Source organism: Mauremys mutica, chromosome 3 (assembly GCF_020497125.1).
Source record: "Mauremys mutica isolate MM-2020 ecotype Southern chromosome 3, ASM2049712v1, whole genome shotgun sequence".
NCBI lineage: Eukaryota > Metazoa > Chordata > Testudines > Geoemydidae > Mauremys > Mauremys mutica.
Window position 1 is genome coordinate 159662129 of NC_059074.1, and position 17714 is coordinate 159679842.

General features: G+C 51.3%; 1 protein-coding gene across 10 annotated transcripts in view; it reads right to left on the minus strand.

Annotated features, from left to right (window-relative positions):
- DISP1 (dispatched RND transporter family member 1) overlaps positions 1 to 17487 on the minus strand; it is a 180356-nt gene extending 162869 nt beyond the window's left edge. For 5 of the 10 annotated variants that reach the window (XM_045010603.1, XM_045010606.1, XM_045010604.1 and 2 more), the window contains exon 1: positions 14800 to 14920. The gene's annotated coding sequence lies outside the window, so the exon portion shown is untranslated. Of the gene's footprint in view, positions 1 to 14707; positions 14726 to 14799; positions 14921 to 15427; positions 15444 to 17413 lie in introns of those variants that run through there. The other 5 variants (XM_045010597.1, XM_045010602.1, XM_045010600.1 and 2 more) reach the window with 5 other exon arrangements.
- Positions 17488 to 17714: the final 227 nt, after the last annotated feature.

The window sequence follows — 17714 nt, forward strand, 5'->3', positions numbered from 1 at the left end:
TGAGAAATTGGCTGACATTGTGGGGTAGAACGGAAGAATACAAAGAGCCCATCCTATGTGTAATAAGATCAGTCTACCCAACTCATGAAGCACTCAAACCTGTGACCCTAACAGCACCCATGAAGCATGCAAACCTGTGACCCTAAGAGCACCCCAGTGCCAACTAGTACATTGTTGTCATGATATATACCCAAAAGGTCACATGTAATAAATCACTGCTGGAAAACTAATCATTCACTGATCATTAATATTCTTGCATGATGTATGAACAGGAAACTCACAAAGGGTGTTATAGAGATGTGCTGCAAATAGGTTATTAAAACGTATTTACCAAGCTGTGCCTACCCCTGTTCCAAACAAAAGAATGTGGTTCTGCCTGCTTGAATGCATCTCGGATGTAAATTAAGCAAGATGTGACCAAAGAGAAAGAAAAGCGTATTTACATGCAAACTCAATAAAGTCATCAAGAAAGCAAGTGGGGAAAAATGATTAACTATCTTGACGGGGGAGGGAGACTGCATCTTCCAGAAGCCTTCCTGCCTCTTGAAGTAGGGCCATTGAACTTTGGGAAGATATAAGGAGAGAGAAAAAGCCATTTTGGCATCCATCGCTTGAGGGACTAAAGGGGCCAGAGCTCTTCAAGGGTATGGCTACACTGGCGAGTTGCAGCGCTGGAAAGCCTCCACCAGCGCTGCAATTAGTAAGTGGCCACACCTGCAGGGCACTTCCAGCGCTGCAACTCCCTGGCTGCAGCGCTGGCCGTACACCTCACTCAGCATGGGGAATAAGGATTGCAGCGCTGGTGCTGCAGCGCTGGTCATCAAGTGTGGCCACACACCAGCGCTGTGATTGGCCTCCAGGGTATAAGGATGTATCCCAGAATGCTTTTATAAATTACTCTCTTTGTTTTGTTATGCAGCCTCTCTTTGTTTTGTTGTGAACTCCGATCGGAGCTCCATTGAACTGCTTATCTAAAAAAACAAACACTGATCACAGCAAACAGGAGCTATCTGTACCTGGCTGTGAACGAGCAAATGAGAGGCAGGGAGTGAATGTTTGCTTGACAGAGAAACAGCGTTGGATGCAGGCTGTTTGCAATTAGGACTAAGGGTTCGCGAACATTTTGTGATTTTTCAATCCAGGAAGCTAACACACAGTGTTGGCTGCAAAAATCCACTCTCTCTATCTTCCCCGCTCCCTGTCACAGTACACCACCCTCCACCCCACTCTTTTGAAAAGCACGTTGTTGCCACTTGAATGCTGGGATAGCTGCCCATAATGCAGCACTCCCAACAGCACTGCAAATGTGGCCCCACACCAGCGCTGGTAGCTGTGAGTGTGGCCACACACCAGCGCTGCTCCTACACAGCTGGATGACCAGCGCTGCAAACTACCAGCGCTGCAAACCGTAAGTGTAGCCATACCCCAAGTCACAGAACGATTGATCCTTCAACTAAGGGGACTGAATATAGATGAGAAACCTGTTTAGGCAAGGATTGTAACTTGCTGAAATTCAGTTTTAGTGTTAAATGCATATTTTTGCTTTTGTTTGTAATCTTTTCTATCCTTATTCCTTATACTTGGTGTCACTTAAACCTACAACATTTTGTTGAATAAACTTGTTTTATTGTCAGACAGTTCAGTACTTTGATCGAAATAAGAGCACTTGACAAACCCCAGCTAAATTAATGAGTTGCTGTTTACTGTCTCTTTAAAGGAGCAGCGAATTTAACTTCTAGGAGTGTTCCAGGAGAGGGCTGGACACAACAGGGCAGATGGTTTTGGGGAAACTCCGGACTGGGGGATGGGGTCATGCTGCAAAAAGTAATTGGATGGTGGATGCCAGGATGTGACCTACATGCTTGTAAGGCTGACAGTTGGTGTCCAGGCTGTGAGCCACAGCAGCATAGCATTTAAGGTATCTGGAATTGCAGGGCAGGTGGTGAAAACCCCTTAATGGTCTGGGTTGAACCCCAAAGCATCACAGACCCTCTCTCTAAATTTGAATAGAGGATGTTAATCTTGGGGTTTTTAGCATATCGTTATGAAATTAATACTTTCTCTAGTCTTAAGAAAGATTGAGGGCCTTCCCTGTTGCCCTTCTATAGGACAGATGGGAAGGGTTAAACAGTAAGGTGTGAAGTAGCACTTAATATATTACAAGCTGTTCAGGATGTACATGTACATCTTATCTAAGTAGCCTCTTTCCCTAAGAGTGAAATTTACTATATGTCATCAATGACTGAAGTGTAACTCAGATATTTTTCAGATCTTCATTATTATAAAAGCTATTTCACTTTAATCAGTTTGACTAAAATCTATGAGATATTTTGTAGAAATAATAAAGTTAACTCACTCCTCAGATATTTAACCATTCATTTTGCATAATTCCATGTCATTTCTAAGCTGTGTCAGAGATAGCATACTAAAATAAAAATAGTATTAACTGTCTTCCCAACTAGCATCTACAGTCACATCCTTTTCAGGTTACTATAACCACAAAATTCAGAATGTGCATCCATAAAATTCGGTTCCAATTCTAGCCAAGAGACAATGTTAAAATATAAGCGACAAAGGAATTATTAATTTACAGACTTCACAAGAAAGATCATTTAAGAGGGCAAACTGTTAGACTCGAGAAGCCTCCAAAGCTTAAAAATAAGTTATGAAATATTTTACTTACTGCTGAAGAGGGATTCTGTCACACAACTTTTTGATAATAAGCACTTAACATCTTCAAAGTGTTACATATGCAGTAATATGCTTAGTTCTGAAATGCCTACAAAATTATCATCATCTTGTTGGAAATAGCCTTCTTAATCTACTCTTATGGTGCAAACTGAAAATTATCTGTTTATATAGTACTTAGCCAAAAAAGTAATTTTACTCCCGCTTATAGGTGCGGCAAAAGTTAAATACTATTACCAAAGAACAGTTGACATTATAAAAACTGGTCACAGGCAAGCAAGTCACGCTAAATGTTAGAAATCCCATATGGTCATTGAACTAAAGAATAATAGCAGTTGCTAAACCAAATGAATGCTATTGATCAATTTGAAGAGAGATCTCTGTACTTCGTTATTTTTGCATTTTATTGAAATGACCACTACATTTAATGTTCAACAATATTAACAACTCAGATGTCTGATTAACTCTACAACCTTATCACAGTTTTAAGGGTTTGGCGGAAAAGAAATGCACACTACTAAGACCTACAGTTAACATATGAGAAACATTACTGAGAGTCATTCAGCCGCCTCCTCATGGGAAAGGGTAACATTATGAGAACTGTAAGTGTTTGCATATGTTGTTTTACCTTTGTTCTTTTATTGTCTTATTTCTCACCTCTTACATGTTAAGACTTTTGGGAGTTACTAATTTGACTGCCTTCTCTTTCTTCCTGGGGCCCTCTGGGATCACCTCCTTCATTTCACTCTCTTTTGTTCCTGCTACAGTGACCCTCCCACCAGCCAAGGAGAGTTAGACATGCCATTTTCTGGGGACACTGGTGGCTACCAAAGAGCTGGTCATGGCATGGTCTCAAATCTACAGATAAGAAACCCTGGCATCTTATTCTCCATATAGAAATAATATTTTCATCCCATCTATCAGAAAGTAGAAAAATTTCAATTTCTCTCCATTTCCCTCCCCACACCATTATATGGCTCCCATATTTCACACTCTTATTGTAGCTCAGTGGAGCAGAAGCATAACCTTGATATTGAACTCGCATTTTTTTGTATTACGTAGAGCTGGCCACAATTTAGGGGTTTTTATTTGCAGTAGATTTTGCTACTTACAAATTTGCTTTCCTTCTGATTTAGAAGGAAAGCAAATTTACCTGTCCCAGTATATCATCAAAACCAAAGAGTCCCAACCTAAATGTTACGTAGAGGTGATTATTATCCATTTCATCCTCCATAAGCACAGCAAAGCCAGACCAGGAACATAATTTCCAACTCCATCCCTGCCCCAGCCACACAGCATATGAAGCACAGACAACAAACCCACAGCACACACCATTTACCCAGTCTCGGGGAATCCTCGGGATGGAAGAATCTCAAGGAGGTAAAGGCAGAAATGCATCTAAAAAAAAGTTATCAGAGCCCTCCTAGACTAGGAACAATAGCTGCTTTTTTTTTTTTTTTTAAATACCCGCACATCAATGACACCTGCATGGGACAGACTCAAGGACAGGGCCCTTATCAACAGCAGAATGGCTGGCAAACCTGAGGGGGAGAAAGCTTATGATAAAATGTTTGTGGCATCAATACAGAGGCCCCCCCAAAAAAGCCCAAAATGCAGAGAGTTGGAAGCAGTATCTGAGCACTGAGAGATTGATGCAGTGGCAAAGGACAGTATGGCCATTGCCAGGGAAAGCATTGCCATGTCCAAAAACAGCATACAAAGAGGTTTCAGAGTAGCAAGAAGGAGATGCAGAGGCAACTCCTGGACGCAATACAAAGCCAAAATGCCCTACTGCAGTGCTTCCAGCCATTCCCCTCTCAGACCTAAGCTGAGGGCACTGAAAACAATGGCAATTGGGATCCCAGCTCATTTGAGCCCTCTATTGCCCATTGTAACTTCAAACCTCAGCATGCCACACCAGAAGGCCCACAAACCAGAAGAGGTTGAGCAAAGACATATACTCGCCTGTAAATTTAAACTTGCCCCTTTGTGTTGTGCCGGCATTGCACTGTTGCACTTGACTGTTTTGTTTCACTGGTAATATAATGAAAGGGTTCTTTGTAGTGAGATAATAGATTGCTGTTTAATATAGTGTGTCATAATTTAAAGCTGTTTTTCAGCTTTGTTTCAGTTGAATGTTCACTTCTGCTTGTTACCTTCATATGGAGTTGACGACAGTTCATTTTACACAGAAAATTATGTTGGCATTAATTGATAGGGCTTTATAAACAAATGTAGGCAAAGACAGTAGGTGCAATAGGGGCTGCTGGCTCTGTTGCACTTCCACCACCCATAAACTACACTGAACTGAACAAAAGACTTCAAACCCCCCTCCCCCTCCAGGAATTAGTAGCTGGATGTACCACTGCACAATCCAGGCCCGAGCCTCCAAATAAGAGCAACAGGCATCCCTGATAATACTGTCCCGGCTGTTTGCATTTTGTATTGGATGCTTTGCTGGTTGCTCAAATCATGGAGCAAGTCTCTGCACCTCAGCCTCCCACTCATCACTAAGGCTTTCTCCTTTACTCTCACAAATATTGTACAAAATACAACATGATGCTATAATCACTGATGTGTTTTTCTGTGGCTTCCAATCTATTCAACAAATAGCACCAACTCCCTTTGAAACAATTAGAGCCTACAAGTCCACTCAGTTCTACTTCTTGTTAAGCCACTGAGGCAAACACATTTGTTTACATTTCCAGAATATAGAAGAGACGGTTACTCACCTGTAGTAACTGTTGTTCTTCGAGATGTGTTGCTCCAATCCATTCCAGTTAGGTGTGCGCGCCGCGCGTGCACGGCTTCTCCGGAACTTTTTTACCCTAGCTACTCCGGCAGGCCGGCTGGCGCCCCCTGGAGTGGCGCCGCTATGGCGCCAGTTATATACCCCAGCCGGCCCGTCCGCTCCTCAGTTCCTTCTTGCCGGCTACTCCGACAGTGGGGAAGGAGGGCGGGTCTGGAATGGATTGGAGCAACACATCTCGAAGAACAACAGTTACTACAGGTGAGTAACCGTCTCTTCTTCTTCGAGTGATTGCTCCAATGCATTCCAGTTAGGTGATTCCCAAGCCTTACCTAGGCGGTGGGGTCGGAGTGAGACGTGGCGGAGTGTAATACCGCAGAGCCAAAGGCTGCGTCGTCTCTAGACTGCTGCACCAACGCGTAGTGGGAGGCGAAGGTGTGGACCGAAGACCAGGTGGCCGCTCTGCAGATGTCCTGGATAGGGACATGGGCCAGGAAGGCGGTAGACGAGGCGTGCGCTCTCGTGGAGTGAGCGGTGAGGCGGCACGGTGTCACGTGAGCCAGCTCGTAGCATGTCCGGATGCATTGCGTTACCCAGGAGGAGATGCGCTGGGAAGAGACCGGCTCGCCTTTCATGCGATCGGCGACTGCTACGAAGAGCTGTGTGGAACGCCGGAAGGGCTTCATCCGCTCGATGTAAAAAGCAAGCGCTCGACGGACGTCGAGGGTGTGGAGCTGTTGTTCCCGAGGCGTGGTATGGGGCTTCGGGAAGAAGACCGGAAGAAAGATGTCTTGATTAAGGTGGAAAGCCGAGACCACCTTTGGCAGGAAGGCCGGGTGAGGACGAAGCTGCACCTTATCTGCGTGGAAGACGGTGTAGGGCGGGCCCACCGTCAACGCTCGGAGCTCCGATACTCATCTTGCCGATGTTATGGCAACCAGGAAGGCCGTCTTCCAGGAGAGGTAAAGGAGAGAGCATGTGGCCATAGGCTCGAATGGTGGACACATGAGTCTGGCCAGGACGAGGTTCAAGTCCCAGGTCGGGGCAGGACGTCGAACCGGCGGGTATAAGCGGTCGAGGCCTTTCAGGAAGCGGGAGACCATCGGATTGGAAAAGACGGAGCGACTCTCCACCGACGGACGAAAGGCGGCCACTGCTGCGAGGTGGACCCTCAAGGAGGAAACCGCCAAACCTTGCTCCTTAAGATAGCAGAGGTAGTCCAGGATGGTACGGACCGGTACCACGAATGGGTTGAGCCCCTGTTGGTCACACCAGAGTGCGAACCTCTTCCATTTCGCCAGGTAGGTGGAACGAGTGGAAGGCTTTCTGCTTTCCAACAGGACTTGCTGCACGGCCGCCGAACAATCCCTCTCTGCGTGGGTCAACCACGCAGGTACCAGGCTGTAAGATGGAGGGACTGCAGGTTCGGATGGTGGAGCCTGCCGAAGTCCTGCGTGATGAGGTCCGGCCACAACGGGAGCGGGATGGGATCCCGAACGGAGAGCTCGAGGAGCAGGGTGTACCAATGCTGCCTCGGCCAGGCCGGAGCCACGAGTATGACGGTGGCTCGATCCCTCCGAAGCTTCTGGAGCACTCTGTGTACGAGCGGGAACGGAGGGAAGGCGTAGAGGAGGTGAGTCTCCCAGGGATACAGGAAGGCGTCCGACAGAGAGCCCGGCGAGTGACCCGGAACGAGCAGAACTGGAGACACTTCCTGTTCGCCTTGGAGGCGAATAGGTCGACCCGGGGAAACCCCCACCTCTGGAAGATCGTGTGTGCAACGTCGGGACGAAGGGACCACTCGTGGGAGAGAAACGACCTGCTGAGATGGTCGGCCAGCGTGTTCTGCACTCCCGGAAGAAAAGACGCTTCCAGGTGAATGGAGTGGGTCACGCAGAAGTCCCACAGGAGGATCGCTTCCTTGCAGAGGGGGGACGAGCGGGCTCCGCCCTGCTTGTTCACGTAGAACATTGCTGTTGTATTGTCCGTGAACACTGTCACACAGCGGCCGTGCAGGTTGGACCGAAAGGTGTGACATGCGAAGCGGATCGCTCGGAGCTCGCGGACATTGATGTGGAGTGCGAGCTCGTGCGCTGACCAGAGGCCTTGAGTGTGAAGGTCCCCCAGGTGAGCCCCCCATCCGAGCGCAGAGGCGTCCGTGGTCAACGTTGCAGATGGCCGAGGAGGGTGGAACGGGACTCCGGTGCACACGACCTCCGGGTCGAGCCACCAGCGGAGGGAGTCGAGGGTCGTCCTGTTGACCGTGACCACCATGTCGATGGAGTCGCGACACGGGCGGTACACCGTCGCGAGCCAGGACTGGAACGGATGGAGGTGGAGCCGCACATACGCGGTGACATACGTACATGATGCCATGTGGCCTAGGAGGCGAAGGCATGACCGCACCGTCGTAGTCGGGAAATTGACGAGGTCCCGGATGAGGGAGACCATTGTCTGGTGCCGAGCTCGAGGGAGAGAGGCTCTGGCCACCGTGGAGTCGAGGACCGCGCCGATGAATTCGACGCGCTGTGTCGGAATCAAAGTGGACTTGTCGATGTTGATGAGAAGGCCGAGCCGCCGAAAGAGAGCCAGGATCTCTGTCAGCTGATTCCCCACCAGTTGTCGGGACTGACCTCGAATCAGCCAGTCGTCCAGATACGGGTAAACATGTATCTGACTCCGTCGTAGGGCTGCGGCGACGACCGCCATGCATTTGGTGAACACTCTGGGGGCGGTCGACAGGCCGAACGGCAACACGGCGAACTGGTAGTGGGCGTCGTTGACCACAAACCGAAGGTAGCGCCGATGAGGGGGGTAGATAGCGACATGGAAGTAGGCGTCCTTCATGTCGAGGGCAGCAAACCAGTCTCCCGGATCCAGGGAGGGAATGATGGTCCCCAAGGTGACCATGCGGAACTTGGGCTTGAGCAGGTATCTGTTCAGCCCGCGAAGGTCCAGGATAGGACGTAGCCCGCCTTTCGCCTTGGGGATGAGGAAATACCTGGAGTAAAATCCCCTGCCCCGCCTGGAGGGAGGCACCTCCTCGATGGCACCCACGCTCAACAGAGTCTGGACCTCTTGTATGAGGACTTGCTCGTGAGAGGGGTCCCTGAAGAGGGACAGGGAAGGTGGGTGGGAAGGAGGGGGTGAAACAAACTGGAGACGGTATCCCGAGTGGACCGTGCTGAGTACCCAGCTGTCCGACGTCACACGGGACCACGCCGAGAAGAAGCGGGAGAGGCGGTCGTGAAATAAACGGGAAGGATCCGGAGGGGAGAGTGATGTGCAGCCCTCGTGCATCCCATCAAAAGGGTTGCTTGGCCGCGTGCGGGGCTTTGGAAGCGGCCTGGCCCTGGTTTCGGCGGTTGCCCGATGGGCGACGGCGATTTTGGGCCGGTCGCCGAGCCGGGTAGGGTCGGTACCGCGACTGATACCGGGAAGACTGTGGGCGGAATGGCCTGCGCTGCGTCACCGGCGTATGCATACCGCAGACGTGGAGCGACTCGGTGCCGGCGGTGTGTCCTGCACGGGAGGAGGCCGCGGGACCGGTGCGGGCGGTGCCGCTGGTTGAAGAGACGCCTCCATGAGGATCTGCTTTAGGCGGGTATCTCGATCCTTGCGGGTCCGCGGTTTGAACTTCGAGCAGATCGGGCACTTGTCTGTTCGGTGCCCTTCGCCCAAGCAGCGGAGACAGGCGTCGTGCGGGTCTCCCACGGGCATCGGTCTCTGGCACACCGTGCAGGGTTTAAAGCCCAGTGCTTTGGGCATGAGCCCGCACCGGCTAAGGCAAAAAAGGGGAAAAAAACCCTTTTTACCTTATCTATCTAACACTAACTATACTAACTAAATAACTACAACTAACTATGGTAACTATATACAACGATGAAGAAGAGAGAAAGCTAGGGACTTGGAGAACTGTTTAGCACTCCACAGTTCCAACTGCCGTCACGGGCGGTAAGAAGGAACTGAGGAGCGGACGGGCCGGCTGGGGTATATAACCGGCGCCATAGCGGCGCCACTCCAGGGGGCGCCAGCCGGCCCGCCGGAGTAGCTAGGGTAAAAAAGTTCCGGAGAAGCCGTGCACGCGCGGCGCGCACACCTAACTGGAATGCATTGGAGCAATCACTCGAAGAAGAATAGGGGTTGGCAACCTATGGCACGTGTGCCAAAGACGGCACGCGAGCCAATTTTTAATGGCACGCTGGAGCCTGCCGTGACTCCAGCATGCCATTAAAAATCCTGCCCAGCCCAACCCGCTCTCCTCTGCCCTCTGCTCCCGCCGCAGGGGCAGGGAGCAAAAGCATAGCCGTGCACACGGGGTGGGCAAATGGCCCCACTCTCCCGGCACAGCAAGCCGCGGGGTCCGCGCTTCCGGGCCGGAGCGCCAGGCCAAGCGCAGCAAACTGATGGCCCCTCTCCCGCCTTCTCCCCTCCCCTGGAGCCCTGCTGCCATGCGCAGCACTCTGGGGGTTGGGGCTGTGCGCTCCCGCGGGGCAGCATTTGGCTCCACGGGGAGGCAGACACGCTCCCTGCTCAACTGGAGCTCTTCCGCCGCCGTGCGCAGCGCTCTGAGGGCCAGAGCTGTGCTCTCCCACGGGGCAGCGTGTCTGGCTCTGCATGGAGCCTCAAGGTAAAGGGCCCAGGGCTGGGGGGGTTGGATAAGGGGTGGGGGCAGTCAGGGGACAGGGAGCAGGGTGGGTTGGATGGGGGGGGCTAGGTGCAGGGGTCTCTGGAGGAGGCAGTCAGGGAGCAGGGGGGGTTGGATGGGGCATGGGAGTCCTGGGGTTTGTGAGGGGGTAGGGGGTGGATAGGGGTCAGGGCGGTCAGGGGACCGGGAGAAAGAAGGGTCCTGGGGGGGGGCCGTTAGGATGGGGGGGGTCTCTGGAGGGGTTGGTCAGGGGACAAGGAGCTGGGGGGGGTTGTATGTGTTGGGAGTTCTGGGGGTCCTGTCAGAAGGCAGGGGTGAGGGGGGTTGGATGGGTCGGGAGTTCTGGGGGTCCTGTCAGGGGGCGGGGAGAGGTTGGATGGGGCATGGGAGTCCTGGGGGTCTGTTTGGGGATGGGGGTGTGGATAAGGGTCGGGGTAGTCAGGGGACAGGTAGGGGGTAGGGTCCAGTCCAGGGACAAGGAACAGGGAGGTTTAGATAGGGCATGGGGTCCTGGGGGGCAGTTGGGGGCAGGGGTCCCAGAAGGGGGTAGTCAGGGGACAAGGAGCAGCGGTGTTGGGAGTTCTTAGGGGGGCAGTCACCGAGCCCTGACCCCCCCACCCCCCACACACACACCACACCCTCTGCCCTGAGCCCCGCACACCCCCCAGGCCCCTGCCCTGAGCCCTGTACCTCCCTCATACACACCCAGCCCTCTGCTTGACTCCTTCATCCCCTCCCCCCCACAACCCTAGCCCTGACTCTGGCACCCCCACCCATACCTAGCCCCCCCTCTGCCCTGACTCCAGCCCGCCCCCAGCCCTCTGGGTCCTGGCTGCCGGCCCCACACAGCCCGCTGCTGGTCTGGGGTTCTGGCTGACGGACCCTTGCCAGCCGGGGTCCCGGCCGCAGGCCTCGCTCAGCTCGCTGCCGGCCTAGGTGAACAGAACCCCAGACCAGCAGCAGGTTGAGCGGGCCGGCAGCGTAAGATCAACATTTTAATTTCATTTTAAATGAAGCTTCTTAAACATTTTGAAAACCTTGTTTATCTTACAATACAACCTAGTTTAGTTATATAATATATAGACTTATAGAGAGAGACCTTCTAAAAAACATTAAAATGTATTACCGGCACGCGAAACCTTAAATTAGAGTGAATAAATGGAGACTCGGCACACCGCTTCTGAAAGGTTGCCGACCCCTGATATAGAATCATAGAATATTAGGGTTGGAAGGGACCTCAGGAGGTCATCTAGTCCAACCCCCTGCTCAAAGCAGGATCAATCCCCAGACAGATTTTTACCCCAATTCCCTAAATAGCCCCCTCAAGGATTGAACTCACAACATTGGGTTTAGCAGGCCAATGCTCAAACCACTGAGCTATACCTCCCAACATAATGCTGCCTGCTTCTTGTTTACAATGTCACCCGAACGTGAGAACAGGCATTCGCATGGCACTGTTGTAGCCGGCGTCACAAGATATTTACATGCCAGATATACTACAGATTCATATGTCCCTTGATGCTTCAACCACCATTCCATAGGACATGTCCATGCTGATGACAGGTTCTGCTCGATAACCATCCAAAGCAGTGCGGACCATTGCATGTTCATTTTCATCATCGGAGTCAGATGCCACCAGCAGAAGGTTGATTTTCTTTTTTATTGGTGACTTGGGTTCTGTAGTTTCCACATCAGAGTTTTACTCTTTTAAGACTTCCGAAAGCATGTTCCACACCTCACCCCTCTCAGATTTTGGAAGGCACTTCAAATTCTTAAGTCTTGGGTCAAGTGCTGTAGCGATCTTTAAAAATTTCACATTGGTATCTTCTTTGCATTTTGTCAAATTTGCAGTGAAAATGTTCTTAAAACGAACAACATGCTAGGTCATCACCCGAGACTGCTATATCATGAAATATATGGCAGAATGTGGGTAAAACAGAGCAGGAGACATACAATTCTCCCCCAAGGAGTTCAGTCACAAATTTAATTAACACATTTTTTAACGAGTGTCATCAGCATGGAAGCATATTCTCTGGAATGATGGCCAAAGCATGAAGAGGTATCTGGCACGTAAATATCTTGCAACACCAGCTATAACAGTGCCATGTGAATGTCTGTTCTCACTTTCAGGTGCACTGTAATTAAGAAGTGGGCAGTATTATCTCCCATAAATATAAACAAGCTTGTTTCTCTTAGTGATTGGCTGAACAAGAAGTAGGACTGAGTGGACTTGTAGACTAAAGTTTTACACTGTTTTGTTTTTGAGTGGAGTTACATAATAAAAAAAACCCTACATTTGTAAGTTGCGCTTTCATGATAAAGAGATTGCACTACAGTACTTGTATGAGGTGAACTGAAAAATACTATCTTTTGTTTACAAATATTTGCACTGTAAAAACGATAAAAAAATAACACAAGTGAGCCCTGTACACTTTGTATTCTGTGTTGTAATTGAAATCGATTATATTTGAAAATGTAGAAAAACATCCCAAAATATTTAATAAATTTCAATTGGTATTCTATTGTTTAACAGTGTGATCAATCACAATTATTTTTTTTAATTGTTTTGAGTTAATCAAGTGAGTTAACTGTGATTAATTGACAGCCCTAATTTAAAGTGAAGCATGTGTGAGAGTACTGTAGGTCCATTGACAGCCCAGGTGCTTAGCATGTTGGCATTTGCTGGTCTAGTGCTTGTAGCAGTATTTTTGCCATAACTAAAGATGTTAACCTGCTTTACAACTTGTATCTAGAACAGTAGTGCAGTGTTTCAGAGAAAAATTACTTATATACCTAACGGCTAATATAAGATTCCCCTCCATCCCTGCCAACAGTCCAGGAACAATAGGAATCCCAGCACCCTTTCCCTTCCTCTTCTCAGCAGAAGAAGGGCAGGAGAACAGGTTGTTATTTTCATCAGGACATCATCCTTTAACAGTGCCCCTACTCCATCTTTCATGTTTGCTCCTAACTAGCAGGTGCCTGAAGTTTTTAAGCCCTGCTTTTACACATCAGAAGGATGTCATGAGAAACTATTACACAAGAGAAGAGATATGATGTGTCTCTAAATGAAGCAGCCTGCCAAATTATACACAGTTTCTAATTCCTTCATGCAGCCTCAGAACCACATCATGTCCTAGAATATAAACTGGGGGAAAGGATCAGGAGGTAGCCATGTTAGTCTATATCCACAACTTGTTTTGGGGGGAAAGGAGAATAACTTTTCAAAATATAACCAGCATCCAAGAGCATGTTCAAGTCTCATCAGATTTCAGTACTATCCATGTTAATATGAATGCTAAAGACTAAATTCTTAATGTACACACATATTTAGGAATGAATGCAAAGATCAAGTCACTTCTTATGCATGGCTTTTTAGATAAGGGACAGAAGAACGAACCAAGGCTATTCATTTAGCACCGCTTTAAATATAGTAATATTTGCTGTGTCCTATCTCAGGCCCAGGTGGTTGTCAGGTAAGTCATCCCCCCCATCGCCTGACAAGCACTAAGTATTCAGTACTTTGCAAATACACTAGAGGTCTCCATCGCTCCCATCAGTGACTAACTTCATCCTAGAATCACTGCAAAGATAGAAATACTACTTTTCCTACAATGAGTTTTCCTACAGCAGTGACAGTCCCAGATAAAGTATCAGTAGGGTGACCAGACAGCAAATGTGAAAAATCAGGAGAGGGGGTAGGGGGGTAATAGCAGCCTATATAAGAAAAAGACCAAAAAAATCAGGACTGTTCCTGTAAAATCGGGACATCTGGTCACCCTAAGTATCAGAGGCATTGCTAATCTCTTCCCAAGCTAGAATTTCAACCTATTTGGGAAGAAGGTTACAAAAGGACGAGGAGACTAGGCAAATGATTGGAAAATCTTAACAATGGGATACTATCCACGGAAAATCTCTCTCACAAGTACTTCTAAATCCATGACAAACCCAAGTACCCTAGTATTATTACCGGTACTGAGATGGGGGAGAAAGGGAGAAGAGATCTGATAAGCCCAAGGCCACCCCTATTGCTACCCCAAGTCTGGAGGCACTTGCACCTACACATGAAACAGATGCTCCCGCACACACAGTGAAGGAGCCATGAAGCCAACAAGCCACCACATATGCCGGTTTCAAGACACATCCCCACAGGCTGCTTACACGCCGTTGCTACAAGAAACGCCTGGGGTTGTGTCCGGGTTCCCGGCCCGGGAACAGCGCGGGGGGCCGCTCTCAAGCCCAGCTCGGAGCCGAACTCGCTGTCACGGCACAGCCACCTCCCTCCCCTCGGCCCGGCGGCCCCCACGCAAGGACCGGAGCGGGGCACATCCCACACCGGGCAGCGAGTCACGCGCGGCGGAATAACCCCACCCACCCCCGTGCGCACGAAACAGGAGCCGGGGGAACCGGGCGGCTCGGCCAGGCCTACGCCGGGCAGGGCTCAGGGCCAGCCCGCCCCCGACCCGCCACAGCGGGGCAGCCGGCTCGGGCAGCCCAGGTCCCATCACACCGAGGCGGCTCGGGCAGCCCGGCGAGACCCCCCCCATCCCTCCCGAGAGGAGCCCCCGGGGTGCGAGTGGTGATTCCCTCCCCGCGGGCAATGCAGCCGGGGGGCGTCTCACCCGCAGCCCCCCGGGCGGGGGCGGGGTGCACCTGGCTTCTGCCCGGCGCGGGGCCCTCCGGGGGGGGCGGGGCCCGCCTTTCTCTCTCTTACCCCCGCCCCACGCCGCGGTTGTCTCTGTGCGGCAGGAAGCGGGTGAGCGGCCCCGGTAGCGTCCCCAGCGCAGCGCAGTTACCATGGGACGGGCGCCCTCTCTCTCTCCGGAAGTCACTGCCGGGAACGGGGAGGGAGAGATGCGCGGCGAGCCGCCATCTTGAGTGTGGCGCGGCGGGGCCTCTCGCCCCTGGGCTCCGGCCCGGCCCGCCTCGCCTCGCCTCGGGCGTGAAGGGATTTGATGCCGCAGCCCGCCCGCCGGTCCTGCCCTGTGCTCGGGAAGGGGCCGTGAAGCAGCCCCGAGGGCCCAGCGGACTAGCGGTGTTCGGGCTGTGAGCTACAGCAGCAGCAGCGCGTTCATGGCACCCAGGGATCCAGGCAGTAACACAAGCCCTCACTGGTGTGGCTTGCACCCCGCAGCGTGACCGTACATAGCCCTGCACCAGAGCCCCCGGCAACAAGAGCGTTTTGTCAGAGTATTTTAATTGTTAGTTACTCTCCGGGCGCTTCCTTGTTTGCTTTTCCAGTTTGGGCGCTAGCAGAGAAGGGGATTAGGGTTATCTGAAGGACAGCAGGGTAGTCTGCTGGGTAGAAAAGATGAGGAATCAGGACTCTTGGGTTCATTTACTGTGATCCTAGGGAAGTCAAATAAACTCTTTATGCTTCTGTTTCACAAACAGTCACATAAGGCCTCAAGGAAATCCTGTGAGAATTAATACATTCAACAAGCAGGTTTGCAAGGCTCTTCGAGATCCTTCGACGAAGGGTGCTACATAGAGTATTGGTGATCAGGCCCACTGCCTCCCAACCCTCCCCTGGCCTGGGGTCACCCTACAGCCAGCCTGTCTCATTTCCCTCACCTTCCCCTAAAGGGCTTCTTAACAATTTCCACACCCTTTTGTCCACCCACAACATCCCTTCTGGAGGTCTGGGTTTATTCAGATAAAATATACTCAAAATTCAAAACTACTGAAACACAATCCATTCATTTTAGCTTCTTATCAGATCACTCCCCAGCCTTTTCCCCCTGTAGCCTCAATCAGGGCCGGCTTTAGGAAGTGCGGGGCCCAATTCGAACATTTTCGGCGGGGCCCCGGCAGGGATGACTAAAAAAAAAAAAAAAACGTAAAAAAAAGCCTTTCATTTCTTAGCAACCGGTTCCCTGTAAAAAGTTCTGCTTTAAGGGATGTGCCACAGTATGTATTTTTTGTACCAATAGGGTTACCATACGTCCGTATTTTTAAAAATTCCTCCCGGATGGCGATTTAAGAAGCAAAAAGCTGGACATGTCTGGGAAAATACGGATGTACGTTAACCCTACCTAAAGTTCTTTTTTAAAAAGATGAGCCTGAACTAGAAATGAGCTCTGTTTCACATGTGTGGGTCCCCACCACTCCCTGGGGGTGTGCTAGGGTGACCAGATGTCCAGATTTTATAGGGACAGTCCCGATTTGGGGGTCTTTTTCTTATATAGGATCCTACTATCCAATTTTTCACACTTGCTGTCTGGTCACCCTAGGGTGTGCACAGGTGTGGGTCCAAGCTGTTCCCTGCCCCTCTCATTGAAGCAGGTGTGCAGGATTACTGCCCTGGGAACTGCAGGGCACCAGTGGACATGGGGCTGGCTGGAGGTAGGGTCTGGCTGCAAGCAGGGCAAGGGGTGTGGGGCTGGCTGGAGACGGGGATGTGGGGTGGGCTGGCTGGCTTCAGGCAGGGCCGCAGGGGGGTGCGGCAAGGGTTGGCAGGCCTGGAGACAGAGGAGTGCTGGACTGGCTGGCTTCAGGCAGGGGGGTGCAGCAGGGGTTGTCTGGAGACAGGGCAGGAGGTGCGGGGCTGGTGCGGGCAGGGGCGGGCTGCAGGCAGGGCAGGGAGTGCAGGGCTGGCTGCAGGCAGGGGGTGTGGGTACAGGGGGTACAGCCCACCCTGTACGGTGAGTGCCTCCTCCTCCTCCCTCCCCCACCTGGGTAGCTGCAGCAGCCCGGGGCTTGGGGGCTATTTAAAGGGCCCGTGGCTCCCCTGCTTCCACCGCCCCAGCCCTTTAAATAGCCATGGGAACCCTGGGGAAACGGCAGGGCTCCGGGGGCTATTTAAAGGACCGGGGCAGCAGAGGCAGCTGGAGCCCCCCGCTACCCCAGGACTCTGGGGGTTATTTAAAGGGCCTGGGGCTCCCCTGCTTCTACCACCCCGGCCCTTTAAATAGCCACAGGAGCCCTGGGGAAGCGGCGGGGTTCCAGGGGCTATTTAAAGGGCCGGGTCTGTAGAAGCAAGGGGAGCCCCAGACTTTTTAAATAGCCCCCAGGGCTCCAGCAGTGGGGCTCTGGTGGCAATTTAAAGGGCCTGAGACTCCAGTCCCTACTGGGAGCCCCAGGCCCTTTAAATTGCCCCTGGGGAAGCTGGGCCACCCCGGGTACAGCGCACTGGCAGGGTTTGGGTGCGGGGCCCTCTTAGGCGCGGGGCCCGATTCGGGGGAATTGGTTGAATTGGCCTAAAGCCGGCCCTGGCCTCAATCCCCCACACCCCAGGACTCTATGCTGGAGACTGATCAGTCCTAGCAGTCTCTGATCATTGTGCTCCCAGGCCTTCCCTGCTTTAGTAGGCTACTCCCAGACCCTACCTGGCTGAGTTCAGCTTCCTGGCCTAAACCTAGTCAGGGTTTCCCACTGGAGCCTCGTACTCACTAGGTTCTAGCCTCAAAACTCTACTGACATCAGGATCTTTGCTACAGTAGCCTTTCTCTTTCTTTGTAATTTTCTGCTGATTGAAAAAGGAAACCACCTGATCCAACCCAGGTGTGCCTTTTGACTGAGTAATCAGTACCTCCAGCCTTTAAGAGTCAAGCTACCCTGTTGCTCAATGGTATTGTTGGCTTTGCTGATGGTGTTTCTTATTTTTGCTTACTGACATACTACTGGTCA